At 39.8% G+C, this 20,518-nt stretch overlaps 1 long non-coding RNA gene across 1 annotated transcript; it reads left to right on the top strand.

The window, feature by feature from the left end:
• The first annotated feature begins 3,697 nt into the window (after nucleotides 1-3,697).
• LOC308322451 lies at nucleotides 3,698-5,778 on the top strand. Its single transcript, XR_013964719.1, has 6 exons — nucleotides 3,698-3,788; nucleotides 4,190-4,253; nucleotides 4,514-4,564; nucleotides 4,742-4,983; nucleotides 5,406-5,551; nucleotides 5,734-5,778. It is a non-coding gene; the product is annotated as an uncharacterized lncRNA (long non-coding RNA).
• The last annotated feature ends 14,740 nt before the right edge of the window (nucleotides 5,779-20,518 follow it).

Here is a 20,518-nt window from a genome sequence, read left to right as displayed (position 1 = left end):
ATAATACAACAATACAACACAATATAAATTAAAAAGTGCATGTGTGATGTGTGGGTGTAAGTCTGTAAGACATTGAATTGTTAGATTTGATTCATTATAATGGTTTCTAAAAGTTTATATTTGTGACAGTGTGACCCCACCCTGTCACTGTTTGCTGCTAGTGTACATACCTTTCAGTAAGCGCGCACTGTTAGGATATGCAAAGACTACTAAGAAGCAGCAAACTGATCACACACACTGCTCTCATTAGGTTCCTGTCACTTTAAGGAGCTGAACACAATTTGGGCCAAACCAACTCTCCTTCTAGGGAGGGGGAGGATTGCCTGTCACAGAAGGACATCAAAGGATTAAAGGACTTTTGGGAAAACTAAAAAGACTTTCAAATAGAAGAGCTACAAGCTCAACTGAAATGTGAATGTGAATAATATATATGAATGTGTTTTGGGCCAAACCAAGCAGAGTTAACATGTTGTGGATCATGTTGACCCCTATTAAGTTGGTCCAGTCTAGTGGGAGGGGCCATGGGGGGTATAAAGCTCAGAGACTGAATAGCCAAGTCAGTCTGTCTGCACACTCTGCTGCTGTTGGTCGGGGAAGGAGCTGTCTGAGGAGGTGATGTTATTATTATTTAATACCATGGTTTACATAGATCTATTATTGTGATGTTTATGATATATATATATATATATATATATATATATATATATTATAATAATTTAATGTACATTTGAAAAGGCCGGATTTATAAATACTTTTGGAATTATTTGGAAATTATTGTTTTGATTGATGTTATATATGATATGCAGTACTTTGTTTTGAATATACCTTTTTATTTCTATTTTGCAGACGTTTGGTCTCCTTTGTTGTTATCACTTGTATGTCACTTGGGGTTAATAAATCTTGCTTAAACTCTGCCCAACTGCGTAGCCGTGCCATCCGTTTGTTCATACTACCCTAGCCTCAGAGAGGGGTGTGACAATATTTAAAATGATTAAGTCAAGTTAGACTTTCATGAGATCACCGTTACTGTATAGCTGCTCCCCACTGTATTACACTCGGAGTGTAATTACACTGTACCACGGCTACCCCTAGTGACCGTTTATGTCATGTCCATTATGGTCTAGCCCTATGGAATGCATATGCTAATAAAAAACAGCTTAATACTTCCTAAGATTAATATAAGCATCAAAGCAATATTTTAAATACTTTTTATGCATTCCATACATTCCATAGTGATGGACCACACATGGACATCATCAACCTGCGACGGGAACAGTTCCTATGGAGTAAAATAATTGTGAAAGAAATAAAATATTGAATGTGTTTTTTTTATTTTTCAATTTTAGTTATAGATGGCAACTATAATGTTTTAAGGAATATTTGTCTTATTAGCCAGAGATGCTTGTTTTCCTGATCCTTGTTTCTATTACTGTGAGTGATATGGTCAGCTTCTGATTTCTTTCTTTCTAGATGTGGATGGAGATGACCATAGATGCTGCTGGAACGCTGAACCTGAGGATGCCCTGGTCTCCTGTGTCCCCATGTCTGAGTGGCCTCCAGACCGACCACCACATCCTGGCTGCTAAGATGTCCATGTGAAGGTCACCAGGGTTCTGATTGGCCTTCAGACCGACCACCCCATCCTGGCTGCTAAGATGTCCATGTGGACATTATGAGTGTTTGTATAGAGAGAAGCATGGCTGAAGAGCTTTGCATATCAGTCGTTTCTTGCTGCTGCCAAAGTAAAATTTTGATGTCTGTAGTGTTTAGTACATGGCCGCTTATGAGATGTAGATATAAGTACACCTGACTGGTGGAAATAGCCTTGTGATACATACTGGGTGTGCTCTTTGGTTGTTAACAAAAGTAAACAAAATGCCACAAAATCACACAAATCAAGGGATGTCCGTGTTGGATATTGTCCAACTCCTAATTGCCGATATCAACAGATACCGATATATATATGCAGGCTTTTTCCAGTGGTGGAAACATAACTTAAACTTTTTACTTAAATAAAAGTAGGCCATACATACTGCAATATAGAAATACTCCGTTACAAGTAAATTCAACATGTACTCGAGTAAAGGTACAAAGGTTTTGGTATAAAAATGTACTTAAAATACCAAAAGTAATTGTTAATAATTACTCATTATGTAAAATGTCTCATCTAAAATGATCTAATCTCTCATCTCAAGTTTTAAAATGTGTAAAAATAATTTGAAAATGGCAGATCTACAAGCTCACATGTGTCTTATTGTATTGTGAGCTTGTAGATGTTTTTAATGTAAAAACAAAAAAAAAGTAAAATGAAGGGTTAGGGTTATTAATTTTTAATGCCTTTATCGGCCGTTAATATCGGACATCCCTAACAAAAACATATATCAAATGTGTCAATACATTTCAAAGTGCCACTAAAACTTCACCAATAAATAAAAGAACATCCACAAGTTACATCAATTAAATGCCACAAAGGTTTGACTAACATGCCAACAAAATTAAGAAATTACAAAAAATAAGTTTCATAAACATTTTCTGCCCATAGAACTTCAGCTCTGTTGCAGCAAGCCAGTACAATGTGTCATTGTCTAGGTCTCCTAAGCCACGATCACCATTCGGTGGCCGGTATTTGGGGCAAATGGTCATTACGTGTTCCACAGTCTGTAGTGGATCCTCGCATTCACAGTGGGCACTGTCCGAGATGTCCCACTTCTGCTTTGAAGGTTGTCCACTCCTTGCAGTGGAGGTGCTGGCAAAGAACATATTTGGGGTCCTCAATGTATTCCACTGGTCCCTCTGTCTTGCCTTCACCCAGGATGCCTTGGAGGTGTCAGCTGGTGTTGTGTGGAGCAGTTCCTGGGCCTGTGTGGCAAAGGGGCAAAGTGACTTGAGGCACGTGTGCTGTGGTGTCTCTGACGACCTTGTGGAGGAGATGGCTGGGATTCACTCAGCTGTGCCTTCTCAGTGAGGGCCAGCGTGGCTGCTTCTCGTCTGACCTCTGTTGGAGTGATTCCAGCGAGAACAGGCAGGCAGTTTGTTTGGGGTGGCCCATCCGGTGTTGAGGGCAGCATCCAGCTTCTTGACATGAGAGCCACGGCTCCAGACTGGGACACAGTAATCGGGTCGTCTGCATAGCCATACTTCATTGATGTTGTTGCAGGGAGGTCGTGGATGTAGCTGAACAGCAGTTACTGGTGTGGAACCGAAAAGCTTCACAAACATGCCAAAGAATTCTAGTTTTTAACCTTTTTAATCTAGTTTATTTTCAAATTTTGTTTTGACTTCTGTTTTGTGAAGCAACTTTGGGTACCTTGAAAAGTGCTATAAATTGTATGCATTATAAAAAAAACAGACAGACACAGCAATTGTCGCCACACATCACAAATTCCTATTGGCAGCAGCAACAAGTGAGTGATGTGCAAAGCGTGATGTGAAATAATTCATAGACTATAACCACCATGTTTTCATTCCAGATGCTGCGAGGCTCAACCGGAGCCCCTACAGGTGGACATCTACAGTTCTCGCTGTCCATGGATTAATCTGCATGGGGGGCTCTGAAGGCGGCTCAAAGTAAGAAACCACTTAGACTTTTCTGTTTTAAATGTTCTCTATACATTTTGTGTATGATGTGAAAGGACACAATGTACGTATATCTGGCTCTTTGTCACTTAAATTAATCTTTCGTTCTTTCTTTCTTAGGGTGGATGGGTCGTGGTAGACGTCGTGGAAGGACAGAGATCCGTTCCAAAGCTTCTCTCCCGGGGGTTTCCTCTGAGGACTTCTGATGAGCTGTGAGTAGGAATATTTCTTGTTGGGATGGATATCTGTTGTACTGTTATGGTACGAAGTATAGCATGGCAGTATGATTCCTCCTAGTGGCACTGGTTGAATGTCTGTCAGCTCTCCAAGCTAATCAAAGTCTTAATGACACTTTTTTTAACCACTTCAACCCCAGCATCTCTATTCTGGGGGGAGCGTTCAGCCAAATTAGCAGATCTACAAGCTCACACCGCATTGCAACGTGTTGTGAGCTTGTAGATCTGCTATGTTTGGCAAATAAATTTGTGAAATCGGAGCAAATACCAAATGCTCTCTTTAAAGGTCTGTTTTATCAAATCTATAGAGGGTTTAAGTGGTTCTGAATATGCAGCTCAACAAAAGCTAATTTGGTCCTTATTTCTTTCTTTCTTAGGACGGAGATCTGTGTAGATGCCGGAGGACTTCGGACATGGGCCTGCCCGGTGAGGAACAGCACAGTAAGAACCGCTCTAGGCCTTTCACGATTATGAGGTTTCTTTTTACTGGACTATTATTGTCGCTCAAATAAATGGCAATTAAATATTTAAGTGTGGCCCGGATGGTTAGCTCAACTGTCTTGGGCACCTATGCTGCCAAGCCAGCCGGATGGCGTGCTGCGGGTTCTGCAGACTATTGGCAGCAACAACAAGGGAGTGATGTGCGAAGCTCTTTTCTATGAAGCCATTCATAGACTATAACGGCCATGTCTTTCTTCCAGATGTACTGCAGGTCTCTCCAGGAATCTGCATTCCTCTGAAGACGACTCAAAGTAAGACCCTGTTAGGCCTGTCAAAAAGAACCCTAACTGAAACGTTTATTACTGTAAGTGATATGTTTAGCTTCTGTTTAAATGTTCTCTATAAATAAAAGTTTTATGTATATATGTTGTGACAGGATAAAATATATATCTGGCTCTTGGTCACTCTAATCAATCTTTCTTTGGTAGGATGAAGATCGCGGTAGACGTCGCTGGAACGCGGCTGCTGGACAGGGAGTGCACACACATACACACACATACACACACACACACACACACACACACACACAGAAAGGCTAATTTGGTGTGTTTTTTTTTCTTTGTTAGAATGGAGATATCGATAGACGATCTGATGTTCCCTGGACAGAGATCCGTTCCAAAGCTCCCCCCCCCCCCCCCGGGGGGGCTTCCTCAGAGGACTCTGATGAGCTGTGAGTAGGAATAGTTCTTGCTTGTTTCTGAGGATGGATAACTGCTTTTGTACTGTTATGGTATGAAGAATGGCATCATTTACAGTAATCCAAATGTTTTAAATATTTTAGGATAAATCTAAATGACTCTGCACAATAGTTTGAGAGTCAATATCTCATATCATGAGCGTGCCTCTTGGTCTTTGTAACAACTTGAATACAAATTACAAAAGATGTTGAGGACTGTACATGTGTTGATGCCTCCTAGTGGCACTCTGGTTGACTGTCTGTCAGCTTTCCAAGCTAATCAAAGTCTTAATGACATTTTTGTTAACCACTTCAACCCCAGCATCCCTATTCCGTTCAGCAAAAATAGCAGATCTACAAGCTCACACTGCAACGTTTTGTGAGCTTGTAGAGCTAATGGTTTCTTTCTCTCTCAGGATGGAGATCATAGACACAGCTGGAGGCTGGAGCCTCTAGAGATGGAGATCTGCAGGTCTGTCCATGGATGGGAGGACGGAGGACAGAGATCTGGGTAGACGCTGGAGGACTTCGGACCTGGGCCTTCTCAGTGAGGAACTCAACGGTACGAACCGCTTTAGGTTTAGGGCTTTTTTAGGCTTCGTAAAAAGCCAATAATCGTCCGTTGCCGATAATTGGTCGATCCCTATTCTTAAACGTTACTGTAAGTGCATGTGTATGTTGTGACAGGACACGCACACACACAGCAAAGCTAATTTGGGGTGTGTGTCTTTCGTTCTTTGTTAGAATGGAGATCTCAGCCGATGCCCGAGATCCGAAGCTTTCCCCCGGGTGTTTCCGCTGAGGACTTCCAGGTCGCTGGGAGGCTCGGACGGAGCTAGAAGGTTCGGTAGACGCCACTGGAACCTGTTTAGGCCTGTCAGAATTTAAGGTTTTATAATGGCCGATTAAATTGTCGCTCAAATAAATTACAAGTAACAATTTAATTGCGTCATACTAACATTCAAAATAAAACTTTGGCTTTTGTAGGCTTTGTAAACAAAAAGCTGCACATGGCATAATTCAATAACTTTATACACTAAAAAAAGATAAGTAAATTACAAAGTGACACATTAAGAGCTTGTAGATCAGTTGCTTGCATTATTTCTTTAAAATGTTTGACAATATATGAACATTTTCAACATGGAGACGATTATGACTAATCTCTAAAAAAAAGTATCTCAAATACTTGGCAATTAGGTAATTGTGACAGGCCTAAATCCTTCTAGTTGTATTTTTTTATATCATGTTCTGTAATCAGTTAGGGTTGACTATAGACTTTTTTTAGGAACAAGATCATCATGCCGGTGAAGAGCACGTTTCTAGCCGATGGAGCAACTATTTCTGATCACCTTTGGAGTTACATCACAGCAAGGTAACTATACAGCACACGCACACACACACTATGCTCATGACATGACATCAGCTTGTGACTGCAACTTGTTCCTGTTCGCAGATGACTCGGCACTGCTAGTCTCGGACAGGAACAAACTGCAGGTTGAAAAGGCCCTCAGCTCTGAACTCGGTAGAATCTGCACCTGGCTCGCTGATAACAAACTATCTTTACACCTGGGAAAAACTGAATCCATTCTCTTTGCATCTAATAGTAATCTGAGCAAGGCAAATGGCTTCTTGGTTAGAGTTGGTGACAATGTTATCACACGTAAAGATTAAATTACGTACCTAGGTTCCATCCTGGAGGCTAATCTTTCCGGTGATAAAATGGCCACCAACGTAATCAAAAAATTCAACCAAAGAAGACCTTAACAGGAGCCCTCGTACAAGGTTTCTTTGATTATGCATGCACCTCCTGGTACCACAGCACCTCAAAGGCCCTTAAAACTAGGCTCCAGACCTCCCAAAACAAACTGGTCAGGCTCCTACTTGGCCTCACCCCCCGAACCTACCTCACTCCTGCCCACTTTGACAGGCTGGAATGGCTTAGGGTCGACGACAGAGTACAGCATCTTGCAATGGGTCTGGTCCACAAGATTCGATACACCACCAAGATACCCATGTACCTGTCTAGATACTACCTTTATGTTAACGAAGTCCACACCCACAACACCAGAGGGAGTGCAACGAACCATGTACAACCCAGATTCGGCACAAACAAGGGACTACATTTTTTTCACTCCTATGCCACCAAAATGTGGAACGCCCTACCAACAGTCCTACCAACAGCCTTTCTCCCCTCACTGTATACGTTTATTTTCCCTTTTTACCTCCTTTATGATGAATTCCTGTTCTGTTCTTTGACTATATAGAAGTGTCTTATTTGTACGTCTCTAAATGTTTTGATGAATTGAACATGGTGGACCCTCTTGTAAACAAGTGTAATGCGTAATTGGGTCGTCCACTTATAGTTAACAGTCTTTGTATTGAGTTTGTGCTTGACATGTACTGTAATTCTGCAAACTGTTAATAAATATTTCAATCAATATTGTTTTATGAACAAAGTAGTAATGAGCATTTCTTTCTTTTCTTTAGGACGTTGCTGGTCTCCTGTGTGGCTCCATCTGGTTCTGAGTCACTCAGATCCTGACTGGTAGTGGTGATATGTAGATGTGATCAATCAGGGCTCTTTGAAAATAATAAACTATAAAATAATAAACCAATATAAATAACTAGATAATAATATAAATAAATGGATAAAACGAACGATAAAAAAATAGATTATAGTAAATTAAAATAGTAAAATAAAAGTAAATTAAAATTAGTAATGCATAAAATAAAATAAATATAATTAGTAATATAGACAATACATGAAATAAATTAAAATATCAATATAGTAATGCATAAAATGAGTAATAACCGTAATACATAAAATAAATAAATGCATAAAAAATAAAATTAGTAATAACAGTAATACATAAAACAAATACAATTTGTAATGCATGAAGTAAAATTAGTAATAACATAGTAATACATCAAATAAATACAATTAGTAATATAGTTATACATAAAATTAGTAATAACATAGTAATATATAAAATACAATTAATACATAAAATAAATACAATTACTTTGTATTGTAATTATAGAATGACTTAAAAAAACAAACAATATCAATCACATCTACATATCACAACCAGGCTATATTGCCAGCACGCAGGTGGACTGTAGACTCACTACAGCTGTCACAATGTGGTATACTTTGTTTTGACCCAACTGGCCTCCAAGGAGAGGCGAGCATGGAGCCGGACATCTGATGATACACGAGAGAAGACGCCATAGTCAATTTTTTTTTAATATGTTTCATGTTGATTGTAATTTATGCATGATGCCATATATCTGTAAATATTCATTATTTTCTTGTTAATAAATTATTGCATTTATACCCGGGTGTCCGTTATGGGTCCATTACCCTTAGATCAAATGGTTCATAACAAGGATGAGGAATATTTAGTTATAGTTAATGTATTTTACAGATTTAGACCATCTAAAACCTAGCCGAAGGTTTTCTTAAAAAAATAAATAAAGGATGTAGACGGGTGGATCCCGGCATGAATGGTATAACGTATAGGTTTCACCAGGTCTAAATGGGCTAAAAGGAGGCCTCAGGTCTTCAAATGAAGTGTGGAAAGCTGAAGGAGGTGATGGACCTCAATGTAAACAAGTCTTTAATAATGCTTTTCTGGGTTTTATCAGAGCTTGTGTTGAACTGGGCTCTTTCTACACACTGTTAATGACTGTCACTTTTAGGCCAACACTTCCCTCTAGTGGTTACTCGGAGTAATGACAGCCTTACGCGTTTCAGATTTAATAAATACAGTAATACTACACAGTACATACTGCTGCAAATATGTTTGTTTTCTTTAACCAGGCAGAACAAATAATGTAATAAAATATAATTTAACAATCTAATTAAATCTAGTTTATAACTAGTTATTAGTTAATACAATAAATAATAGACGATGTGTTTTTTTCTTAAATAAATATAATTTAAAATGTATTAATGAATAGAACTACCGGTAGTTTGAACTTAATAGAACAACTAGTTATAAGTTAATACAATAAATAATACTAGACTATGTTTATTTTCTTAAACCAGGCAGAACAAATGTAATAAAATATTAATTAATGGATCTATTTTAATAGGACAATTAGTTATTAGTTATTTTTATTATTAATCAATAATCTAATCAAACTATCACCAATAATGATAAGCTCCGGAGAGCTATCTTTGCAGCCTGCCTTGTCGATAGACAGTTTGGACCAAAGGGGAACATTTTTTAGATTAACCACCGAGGCAGTACAGCCATGGTAGTAGTGAAATCAGACACTGTGTGGGATTTCTGCAGTAATGTCAATGGTGGAGTATACTAATGCATCGGTGACGTCATGGCTCTCCAAAATTGAGCCCAGCATGTCTCCATTAACATTGTGACTGTTGACAACACTTTAATATACAAAGAAAACTTTAAACGTCTCGTTTGAAAACAGTGTGTTCGTTAAGCAGCAGGAGGTCGACGTTTGTTAGCAGCTCAACCACTGAAACACAGCAGGTAAGAAGATGAACTGATTCTGTTTTTACTCTTGGAACATGGATCGTACTTCTAAACATTTAGAAACCATTATAATGTAACGTTATCAGTAGAGAGAGAGAGAGGACTCGGGGTGTGGGGGAGAGAGAGAGAGGAAGGGTTTTGATGAATTTGATTGAAAATGTTATTCACAGTAATATGCAGAAAGGGTCAATTTAAAACGAAAGCACATGTCAATACAAACTGTTACTTTTCTTTTAAATTGTCATCAGGTCTATTTTTTATTGACCTTGTGTATCATTTTCTAATTAAAATAAACAAACAAACAAACATACAAACAAACATTAGTCGAATGCTTGTCAAATATGTATTAGAATGTATCGATAAAATAAAATAAAAGAGCAGTCATTACAATTTAATAGTAAAGGGGCAACATAATCAGGAAAATGTATGTAAATGAGAATAATGCAAATAAATCATGTTTTAAATGGGAAAACGATACCATTAAATTAAGCTAGATTATATATCATGTATGCATATATCAAAGCTGATTAATATGGTAATGAGCAATGAAGAAATTAAAGCCAACGTAGAGTTATGGAGAATAGAACCTCGGTTCCCAAAGTGGGGTGTGGGGACCCCCAGGGGTCCTTGAGGGAGTTCCAGGGGGTCCCCAGCTAAATGATAGTTTGGAACCAAATGGACCCTAACTCTGAGAGTGTACAAATGGAACAAAATGGACCCTATAACGGTCCATTTGGTTCCATTTGTAAAGAGATTTTACAATATAAATTGGGGGTCCCAGAGCTAAAAAATGCCATTAAATGGGGGGTCCGTAGACTAATGCACGTCAAACTGGGGGTCCTTGAAATGTAACGGGTTGAGAATCCGTCTGGACACCTATTGGCTGCTGAGCCAGCCGGACGGTGTGCCGCGGGTTCGACTCTCCAGCCCAGCGGCCTTTGCCGCGTGTCACTCCCCATCTCTCTCTCCCCCTTCCTGCCTAGTCACTCCCCATCTCTCTCTCCCCCTTCCTGTCTGTCTGTCTGTCTGTCTGTCTGTCTACTATTATATTCACTATCAATAAAGGCACAAAAAAGCCCCAAAACAAATCCTAAAAATAAAAATAAAAATAAAGGTTCATGTTGAATAAGAAATACAATCAGTTAAACTCTTTCATCGCTGAAGTCACCAGTTTAGGCTCTGAGTGCCAATTCTCCCATTATAAAGAAAGAAAGAATTTGTAATTCTATTATGCATGTAATGTGCACGTCATCACCTGTACACCAGATTAGAGGAATTTTCAAAATATAGATGATTTATTTTTATTTTTTTTCCCAACTGAAGACGTCTTTACGCCCGTGGCATCCATTACTTAATAGGCAATTAGACGTCTTGACGTTTTTTGGCTACTAAACAGTTTTAACAGCCAGTTAACACTATACTGTCTGTCGATGTTATAACAGCAAACAACGGAAAGAACGCTATACTGCAGCCCCGTCACCGACGACAGGACGAGTTTTACCTTCTAAATCTATTAAAATCCCCCACCAAGATTCACCTTTCATTCACAATCAACGCAAAACACAATGACGTGGAATAGCATTTCATTCATTCAAGCGTTCTGCAGGTCAGCGTGGGGCGTGTCCTGCAGAGCTCTGCGTAGGTTCTGCCAGAACAGTCCAGGGTGCTGTCCAGCCCGGGACCAGCTCAGGTAGGTGTGTCTCTTCACCAGCCTCTTCATGTGATAGTAGGGAGACAACCGGTGGGCTGGAATGTCCTCCAGAAACACCAGGATCAACACGTCCTTCTGTTCATCAAACAGACGGTAGCTGCACACAGGGAGACCAGAGGACACTTACACTCAGTCAACTTTACATTAACCCATTCTGACCTGAGATCAGATTCTAAAAATGTCCAACCTACAAGCTCGTAGCGCACCACTCGGTGGCGCGCTATGAGCTTGTAGATCTGCTATTTTTCAAAAGCACCAAAATGGGTTCCCGTTCAGAATGGGTTAAGTGACAATTTTATTTTTCTTCCCCCCCCCCCACCCTGTTTTTCTTCTTTTTTTTCACAGGGAGACAACCTACTACTTGCAATTACACAAATAAAATTACAATAACAATGAGGGAGCATACAGGCCCATTCAATCTTGGCCCCATGAGAAACAAACTTAATTTAATGTACTGAATGTTGTTTTGAACACATCCATTCATTCTCTGTCATGGTTCATTCCATAGGGGGCGCTGTGGGGTGGGGGGGGGGGAATAACAGCACATTGTAGTAAAGGTTACAGGAAGTGAGAGCTGGTATAAAAGTTCCTATAGGAAAAATAAAAGAGGAAGGTGTGGCCCGGTCTCCTGCTGGAGGTTTGCACGTGTGTGCAGTGTAAACAGGAACTGCGATGATGGCGTGTTCCAGTAGAGGTGCTAGTCAGCTAGAGGTGCATGAGAGTTGCTGACCCTGAGCTCATATAATAAAAAGGAGAATAGTACAATGTTTATTTTTATTAAAAAGTAAATCAATTTCATAACCGAGTGGAAAAAAAATGTTGTGTATAACAGACTGAAAGACAAAGGACAAGTATATTTACTAAATGTTAAAGGTTTTATGACATTCATTTTCATTTATTTTTCTTTTTCTTTTTTCTCTTAGGTTTCATGACCTCAATTACACCCAAAAAACCTGAACTTTGAACATTCATTCTGTGGTCTGAAGTTTTCTTTGGGGTTTGGAAGCCTTTTGAGCTACAATGAAAACAGGCAACACAGTGAAAACAGTGACATCTGCTGGCAAATCCCATTGACATATATGGGATTTGCAGGCAAATCAGAGCACCTGTTTGAGCCAGAAAATCACAGAAAATCTACTGAATGTTAAAAGTTCATGTTTTTTGGGTGCAATTTAGCTTAGAAAACCAAAAAAAAAATAAGAACAATTCCAAAACCTTTTTTTTTAATGTCACAATCCCTTTAATGTTTTTGTATTATTTTCTTTTCTTTTTTTTGACGCTCGCTTTGATTGTAGTACATTTGTTAAACTTTTATTTTTGTGAAATGACAAAGGAACATGGATATTGTTCATTCAAGTGCTGTGGATGATACAAAACACTTGAAAAGGGAAGGGAAGGGTGGCTGCTGTTTAATTCTCAACTCTTCTGGATCTCATTATTATTATTATTATTATCATAGAAAGTTATGAGCTTTCTATCTATAGCACCTCTGCTGGAACACTCCATCATCGCAGTTCCTGTTTACACTGAGCATGTGCAAACCTCCCGCAGGAAGTGAGGCTGTCAGTGAAGGTTCCATTTTGTGGGAATGAAAGAATGTTGTTTTTGACAATTGAGTATTGTAGTCGATGAACATTTTAAGACCTGAATAAGGGAAGCTTGGTCGAAATGAAGAGAGGATTCTGATGGTAGGTCTCGTCAACAAACACATTCTCAGCAACGGAAAACACACATCAATAAGGAAGTCAAGGAAGGAAGGAAGAGAGAATTTCACAGAAGCCAAAACGGTCAAACAAAGTAACAAACACTCAGGTGGTCTCCAACCTTCTTAGACTGTTTCGACCCTTAAAGGGGCATTCCACTCATTTTTAACATTTTACTATGCCATTAATATACCTTAGAGGTGTTGTTGTGGAAATAATAAAGTCCCCCCCCCCCCCCCCATTCTGTGTTTCCTAGAACTGGAGGTGTAAAAAAAAAAATCATTAAAAATGGTGACAATGAAAATGAGTGGAATGCCCCTTTAACCACAACACACTCTTAAATCATTTCAGTGTCCTCCTGTTTCTGGGAGAGGTTAGGGAGACTGGATGAAGCTGTTGAGTGGTTTCGGCTATTCATAATACTATTGTATATCGTTGTTATTGATTTCTGGTTATCTATTGCTATTCTATGCCATAAGAAATAACAACAAGATGATAATGAAAGTCAATTGAGCATAATGCACAAATTGTGCTGCCTCTTTCATGTGTGTAAATGTGGCCCTCATTTCTTTCATGGGATTTTACACTGAAACATCAGAGAAATGGCGCCCCCACCTGGCCATCTGGATCTCTCTGGAGCACCATTCACTCTCCAGGTAATGATGGCTGATCACACAGATGGTCTTTCTGCTGCCATAGATGGCGTCTGTAATGTTCTCTATGATGGGCGTACCTGGAAACAAAAGCACACACACATTAATTCAAAAGGTTTTCACTTCTTGAGAGACAGATATACACATATAGTACATAAGGCCTACTGTAATAATAATAATGCCACTAAAGACAAGAAAGCATATTTCAGATAGAGAGGTCCGTACGTACTTATAATAAGTGTTGTTAATGGAAAGAGAGAGACAGATTTTATATGAATACCGTATAAGAAATAAAAGAGATAGTGAACGGTTTGTTGCACCTGGTAGGAAGTCTCGGTGGTGCAGACAGAGCCTCCAGCCCTGCTCTCCCTCCAGCACTGGAAGCATCTCTCTGAGAACCCAGAGCTCATCGTGAACGCTGTAGGAGATGAAGGCGTCGTAGCGCTGAGGAGACCCCTTCTTTCTTTCCTGGGCGTCGTAAAGGAAGGCCAGGAAGAGGTAGTAGGCATAGGAAAGATGCAAACGCAGGAAGCGGTAGGTGACGGATGTGAGCAGAGTCAGCACGATCACACAAGTGGAGGAAAGGAAGCAGAAGAAGCCAACATCCACCCGACAGGAATGGATGTCAAAGTCCAGAAACCTGGTTCCCTTTTTATCCAGAGGAGAGCCACAGGTGTAGCGGTGAGCGTTCACTACCAGTGTTTGGTTGTTGTTCTGCGTCCACTGCAGAAAGTCAGCATTAGAACAATCACAAGCTAAAGGGTTGTCTTTCATTTTAACATACCTGAGAGCAGGGAGGAAACTGAACACGGAGACGTTGATCACCGTCAACTCATTGTGGCTCAGGTCCAGCCAGGAGAGTCTAGTCAGGTTGGCTCGTGTCAGGAAATCCAGGGACGTCACATTGCAGCTTATTAAGTAAAGAGTCTTAAGCTGTGGTACATATTTAAATGAGTCTCTGTCCGGTTGTTTACCATGCACGTCCAAATGTTCCAAATGTTCCATATCCGAGAGCATGTCTGATAGTTTATACCAGTAGGCTGAACCGAATATTGTTAATCTCTTAAGTCTGTTCAGTGAAGTGGTAAGCCCATTATTGTTTTTCCATTGTAACTCATGGGGAGGTGAAGATGACATTTTTAAGAGGTTGCCAATATAATATAGACTAAGTGTTTCAAGTTGATCTAGTCCTTCCAAAAAGTTGTTGTTCCATGTTTCCATAAGCATATTATGATATTCAATTGTTAAGCGCTTGAGTGATTTCAGACTCATGAATTCCCCTTTGCTGGGCTGGTAGACAATATCTTCATAGTTAAATTCCAATAATTCTAGTTTGTGTAGGCCAGTCTTGAACGTGTCACCGTACGTATCAATTAAATTGCCTTTCAGAGTTAGAACCTTTAACTCGTTGAGATGTTGAAAAACACACGGTTTGAGTTCAGTTATGTGGTTGTTATCGAGGTGAAGGTGTGTGAGTCTGGTTACATTTAAGAAGTCCGAGCAGCTTAAATCATTGATCTTATTGTTACGTAAGGTTAGGACTTGAAGCACGGAAAGATTTTTAACATCATCTGGTACTTTGGAGAGGAGGTTCCTGGAAAGGTTCAGGTGACTGAGTTGGTTCATTTGTTTTATTGAACCCAGTTCAGTCAGCTTATTAAATGTTAGATCCAGGTTGGTTAGCTGAGTACAATGTGACAGTGTTTCACTGAGGCTGTCATTGATGCCACCATGCAGGCTGAGTGTCCTCAGTGTGGTTATGTTGCAGACGATATTTAAGAGATCTCTGTCTATCCACACATCGTCCCTCATCTCCAGCTGTAGGTAAAGGTACTCCAGGGACTCGAGGCTCGGTAGAGTCTTTCTGATGGTGTTAAAAGACACAGTAGAGCCAGTCAAATACACCGCAGTTATATTCTTTAGAAAATACTTGTCTGGTATGTCCCACTCCCATCCAGTACGGTTACAACAGTTTAACAGGTTGATTGTCTTGAGATGTGGAAATACAGCTGTTGTGATGCTAAACCGGTTTATCGACCTAGACGTCACTATCAGCTCCCTGAGTTCAGAGGACATGTTTAAGGGCAGATCTTTTGACTGAAAAGACTCTGACTCATGCATGTCGATGTTCAGCACCGGTAAGACTGTTAGTTGTAAAATGGGGATGATATCTGTAATTTGATTGAACGTCAGATATAGTTCCTGTAAGCTGGTGAGTGACTGGAAGGCAGCGGAGTGGATGGACGTGATATTATTACCACCCAAGCTCAGCGCAGAGAGGTTAGAAAGTCCCTGAAACATGTTCTCTGTCAGTGTTGTCAGCTTGTTATCGTCCATATAGAGCGTTTTAAGTTCTAACAAAGGGACAAAAGCCCCGTCATCTACGTGAGTTATTGCATTACTGCTCAGGTCCAAATATGTGAGATTTGACAGACGATAAAAATCCGACCTGCTTATCTTTTGGATCTCACTTAAACATATCGTTAGTGATACGACGTCTCTGGGAATGTCATCGGGTACTCTAACTAGATCAAAAGCAGAACAGCCCAATGAAACGCCAGCCGTGACGTTGACATTGTCAGAGGACAGAACAGTGCAGTCTTTCAGGAAGTACGCCAGTGTGGGACTAAGAGGAAGCGAGAAGAACAGAAATAAGGAGAAGGAGAAAGGGAGCATCATGGCTGTCTTCAGGGTCCAACTGTCGGGTCCTTTTGGTGGAGTAACTCTGCTGTGGACACTGGTTGGTGACAACAGTGTTCAGAACTGATGATCTAAAGAGGAGACAACAGTAACACAGTTACAGTACACATGCACCCTTTGATTTGTTCTAGATTATCAGTATATTCCATTAACCCATTTTGATCAGATTCTAAAATTGTCTTCTGAATCCTGACAGTTTTTCTAGCGGAAAACCCACCAATAAGTCCCTATATCCGTAGGGCTGGTTCTAGGCATAGGCGAACCAAGCGGTCGCTTGGGGCCACAACCACAGGGAGAAGATTTAAAAAAAAAAAAATATATATATATATATATATATAATATTAATCATATTCGGAATTCGGTTTTCGGCCGACTGTTTCCTATATTGGGTATTGGGTTTAGACCTATCTGAGGTCCACGATGACACGAGAGCGCCTCACTGGACTTTCCATCATAAGTATAAATCATGAGGTTGGTATTAGGGAGGTCTCTTATGATGATGATGATGTCATTGATTGATGAGTTTGCATCAAGAAAAATCAAGAAAGATTTTGAGGACTGAGAAGGGATTTTTCTTTGGGTGGATTGCGAAAAAAAGACAAATGCAAAGAAGTTGGTTAACCCATTCTGACCGGGAACCCATTTTGGTGTTAGCATCATGTCATGCTTTAGCTATTGAAAAATAGCAGATCTACAAGCTCATATCGCGCCACCGAGTGGCGCGCTACGAGCTTGTAGGTCTGCTAATTTTTGAAAAATCGAAGAACGACTGACATTTTTAGAATCTGATCTCAGGTCAGAATGGGTTCATCAAGACCAGTGTGTGTCCAGTGGAAACCTCGTATGAATCTGATCTCAGGTCTGAGTGGGTTAAATATAAATAATGTTCTGTCTATTCAGCTATTATGGGCAGTCTGTCTATCTGCAGAAGGCAATGTTTCATTTATCCTTATGTGGCTTAAAGGGGGGAAAAAGGAAGGGGAAAAAAACTGTGCGTCAAGTAGTATGTCATCAATGTGCTATCTTTCTTTGTGTTAAGCATGTGTCACTGTTGTATCTAGTAGTTGAACCGTTATGTAACCTTATTCTGATCAGTGTTTGGATCTATTGTATATCAGTCATAATGGTGGTACTTCTGGGTGGTACTCGTACTTGGTTCTCCCCTGTAATTGATGTTGGCAAATAGCACAGTAAAGATGATAATAATCTAATGTGACGTGTGTATAGTTCTTTATAGATCTAGCTTCTTAATTTTGATCTCGAAGTGCACCAGATTGAAGCATTTTCATGGCAAATGTACAGATTTGTCCTGGACAATAGCCGTCACTGGAGCGTGCATCTAGCTACTGCATGGTGATTATGCAATGTGCACGCAGACAGACAGCAGACACTGTGCCAACTCCTAACACAAACACTGAGGAAACGTGTTGTTGTTTGATTAAACTTAATTAATGTGCCACGAAAAATAGCTTTCAATATAATAGCTTAGTTGGTTATTATCGCGTCGAGGAGGTAGGCTATACGTGTCCATAATATCGCCACGAACGGCCACAAAATACATCTCTCTTCCAAGAATTCGGTGGCATTTCATTTTGCAAAAGAGCAATTTTTGTCAAATGTAAAGAAGAATATCAAAAAAGATTATAAGGAATTAATTTGGATAATGGTAATGGAGATATTGTAAACATTCTCACTTTATTAAACCCAAAGGACTTAATTTGGAAAAAAGTCTGCGGTTTTATATGGTTATGGGCTGTGGCAATAATATATATTTTTAAAAAGAACGAAAAATAACTATAATAGTATAATAGTTTTTTGGAACGATGAACTTTAGTTCACAATTTTGAATGATGCACTATGAACGGAACTAGTTCATTTTTAAGATTTTGAACCATGTGAACTGAACTAGTTCCTAAAAAAATAAGAACTTTCCCAACACTGATGACAACTGATGAGTGATGACTCATAACGGTCTGTGTGTCTCTTTTTCGGTTCGCCTTCCTTTCTCGTAAAGGAGGGTGTAGCCTACTGTTCCTTTTTCATTTTAGTCCAGGGGATGGTCAATTACATTTAAATAGATCAATTAAAATGTGTATAAACAAAGTCTGTCTGTCTGTCTGTCTGTCTGTCTGTCTGTCTGTCTGTCTGTCTGTCTGTCTGTCGAGGGAGTTGGGAGACAACAAGAACTGTGTAAAGACTCCTGAACATGCTGAAGAAAACTGCAATATCAGCACAATAAACAGGCAAGTTCACAACACATGTCACATGTTCTGCTCTTGTATTCAATACAAGGATGAATCTTTTGTTATATTTCACTGTAGGCCTATCGTTAAAAGCCCCCCCCTCTTCAGTTGAACTTTGCACTCCCTTACTCTCTATAGCAACAACCGCTACTGGAATATATTAACCCATTCTGACCTGAGATCAGATTCATACGAGGTTTTCACTGGACACACACTGGTCTGATTAACACCATTCTGACCTGAGATCAGATTTTTAAAATGTCAGTCGTTCTTCGATTTTTCAAAAATAGCAGACCTACAAGCTCGTAGCGCGCCACTCGGTGGCGCGCTATGAGCTTGTAGATCTGCTATTTTTCAATAGCTAAAGCATAGCATGATGCTAACACCAAAACGGGTTCCCGGTCAGAATGGGTTAAGACATATTTTAGCCAGTAATAAATAAATAAATAGCAAAATAAAGGTAAAGAGAAAATACATTTTAGGCGGGTCACCATCACCAATTTCATCCAATCAGGAGGGAGATCACCACAAAGGTAATTTTTTTAAATATGAATGTGATATTTTTGAATGGCTTGTACTACTATTAGTTGTTTTGGTTTAAAATTGTCGTATATTGTCAATAAGACCTTTTCAGGTGCCAAAGACCTGGACACACTTATAGCCTACACAAACTACATATCGTACAGCCTGTGCATTAGCGTATATATTATCCCTATTATATAAGAATATAACACAGAAAAGTACATTTCAGGATGAAGGAATTATAATATTGAATCCTACCTTTCTAAACGTCAGTGACGGCAACCATTCTTCCAGTGTTTAATTAACTCAGCCAGGAATTAAGTCCATTTGACCACAGCTCAACTGCAGGCACCTCAGAAAAAAAACATGAGTTGACAAATAGTGAAAGAGGAAGCACCCTGAAAATGCAGAAATGCTTAAAAAACAAACCGATGGAAGCCAAGCGAAAATGCAGAAATATACTTCACTTTAGTGGAACTAGGACAGAAACTATACCCAGCAGTGTAAAGAGGTCAAGGTCAGGTTAAGACTGATATGATGTTAGGGGACTAAGACTGAGGTTAGGGTTAGGGTAAGAGTTAAGGCTCATACTGTAGGCTACATATAGTCTGGATTTTCAGTGGTGAGGTGACTACCGAACTACAACACGACGTCACTGAGCCACGGTGAAGAGCAATGAACGGCAATGATCTTGAAAACATTGTTTTTATATATATATATATATATATATATATATATATATATATATATGTATGTATCCCATACTGAACGGGAACCCATTTTGGTGTTAGCATCATGTTGTGCTTTAGCTATTGAAAAATAGCAGATCTACAAGCTCATAGCGCGCCACTCGGTGGCGCGCTATGAGCTTGTAGATCTGCTATTTTTGAAAAATCGAAGAACGACTGACATTTTTTGAATCTGATCTCAGGTCAGAATGGGTTAATCAGACCAGTGTGCGTCCAGTGCATGGAAACCTCGTATGAATCTGATCTCAGGTCAGAATGGGATATATACACCGGTACACACACACACACACACACACACACACACACACACACACACAGCCTTGTTGCCCCCAGGCAGAGGAGATGTGTGCGAGGACGAGATGACTCACTATCCTTTTGTCTGTCTAGTTTTATTGGTGATTATTTGTTAGCTCAACGAGTCAGCAGAGTCCGCTGAATGTTGAACAGCATCATCTGCTGCTGCCGAAGAGACAGAGGGCAGCACGCACGCACACACACACACACACACACACACACACACACACACACACACACACACACACACACACACACACACACACACACCCACGCGCACGCACGCACGGAAGGCCAGCACGAAGAGGATGAGTCATAAACAAACAAACAAACAAACAAACAAACAGGCATGAATTAATGACCACTTCCATTTCCGAGAGTGTTCTTCCCTCCTTCTGTTCTCCAGGGAGGGAAGAGAGAGAGAGGTCTTATTTAGACTTAGATGC

The sequence above is a fragment of the Protomyctophum bolini genome, assembly GCF_963924005.1.
Source record: "Protomyctophum bolini genome assembly, chromosome: 10".
NCBI lineage: Eukaryota > Metazoa > Chordata > Actinopteri > Myctophiformes > Myctophidae > Protomyctophum > Protomyctophum bolini.
This window is presented reverse-complemented; position numbering and strand designations above follow the sequence as displayed.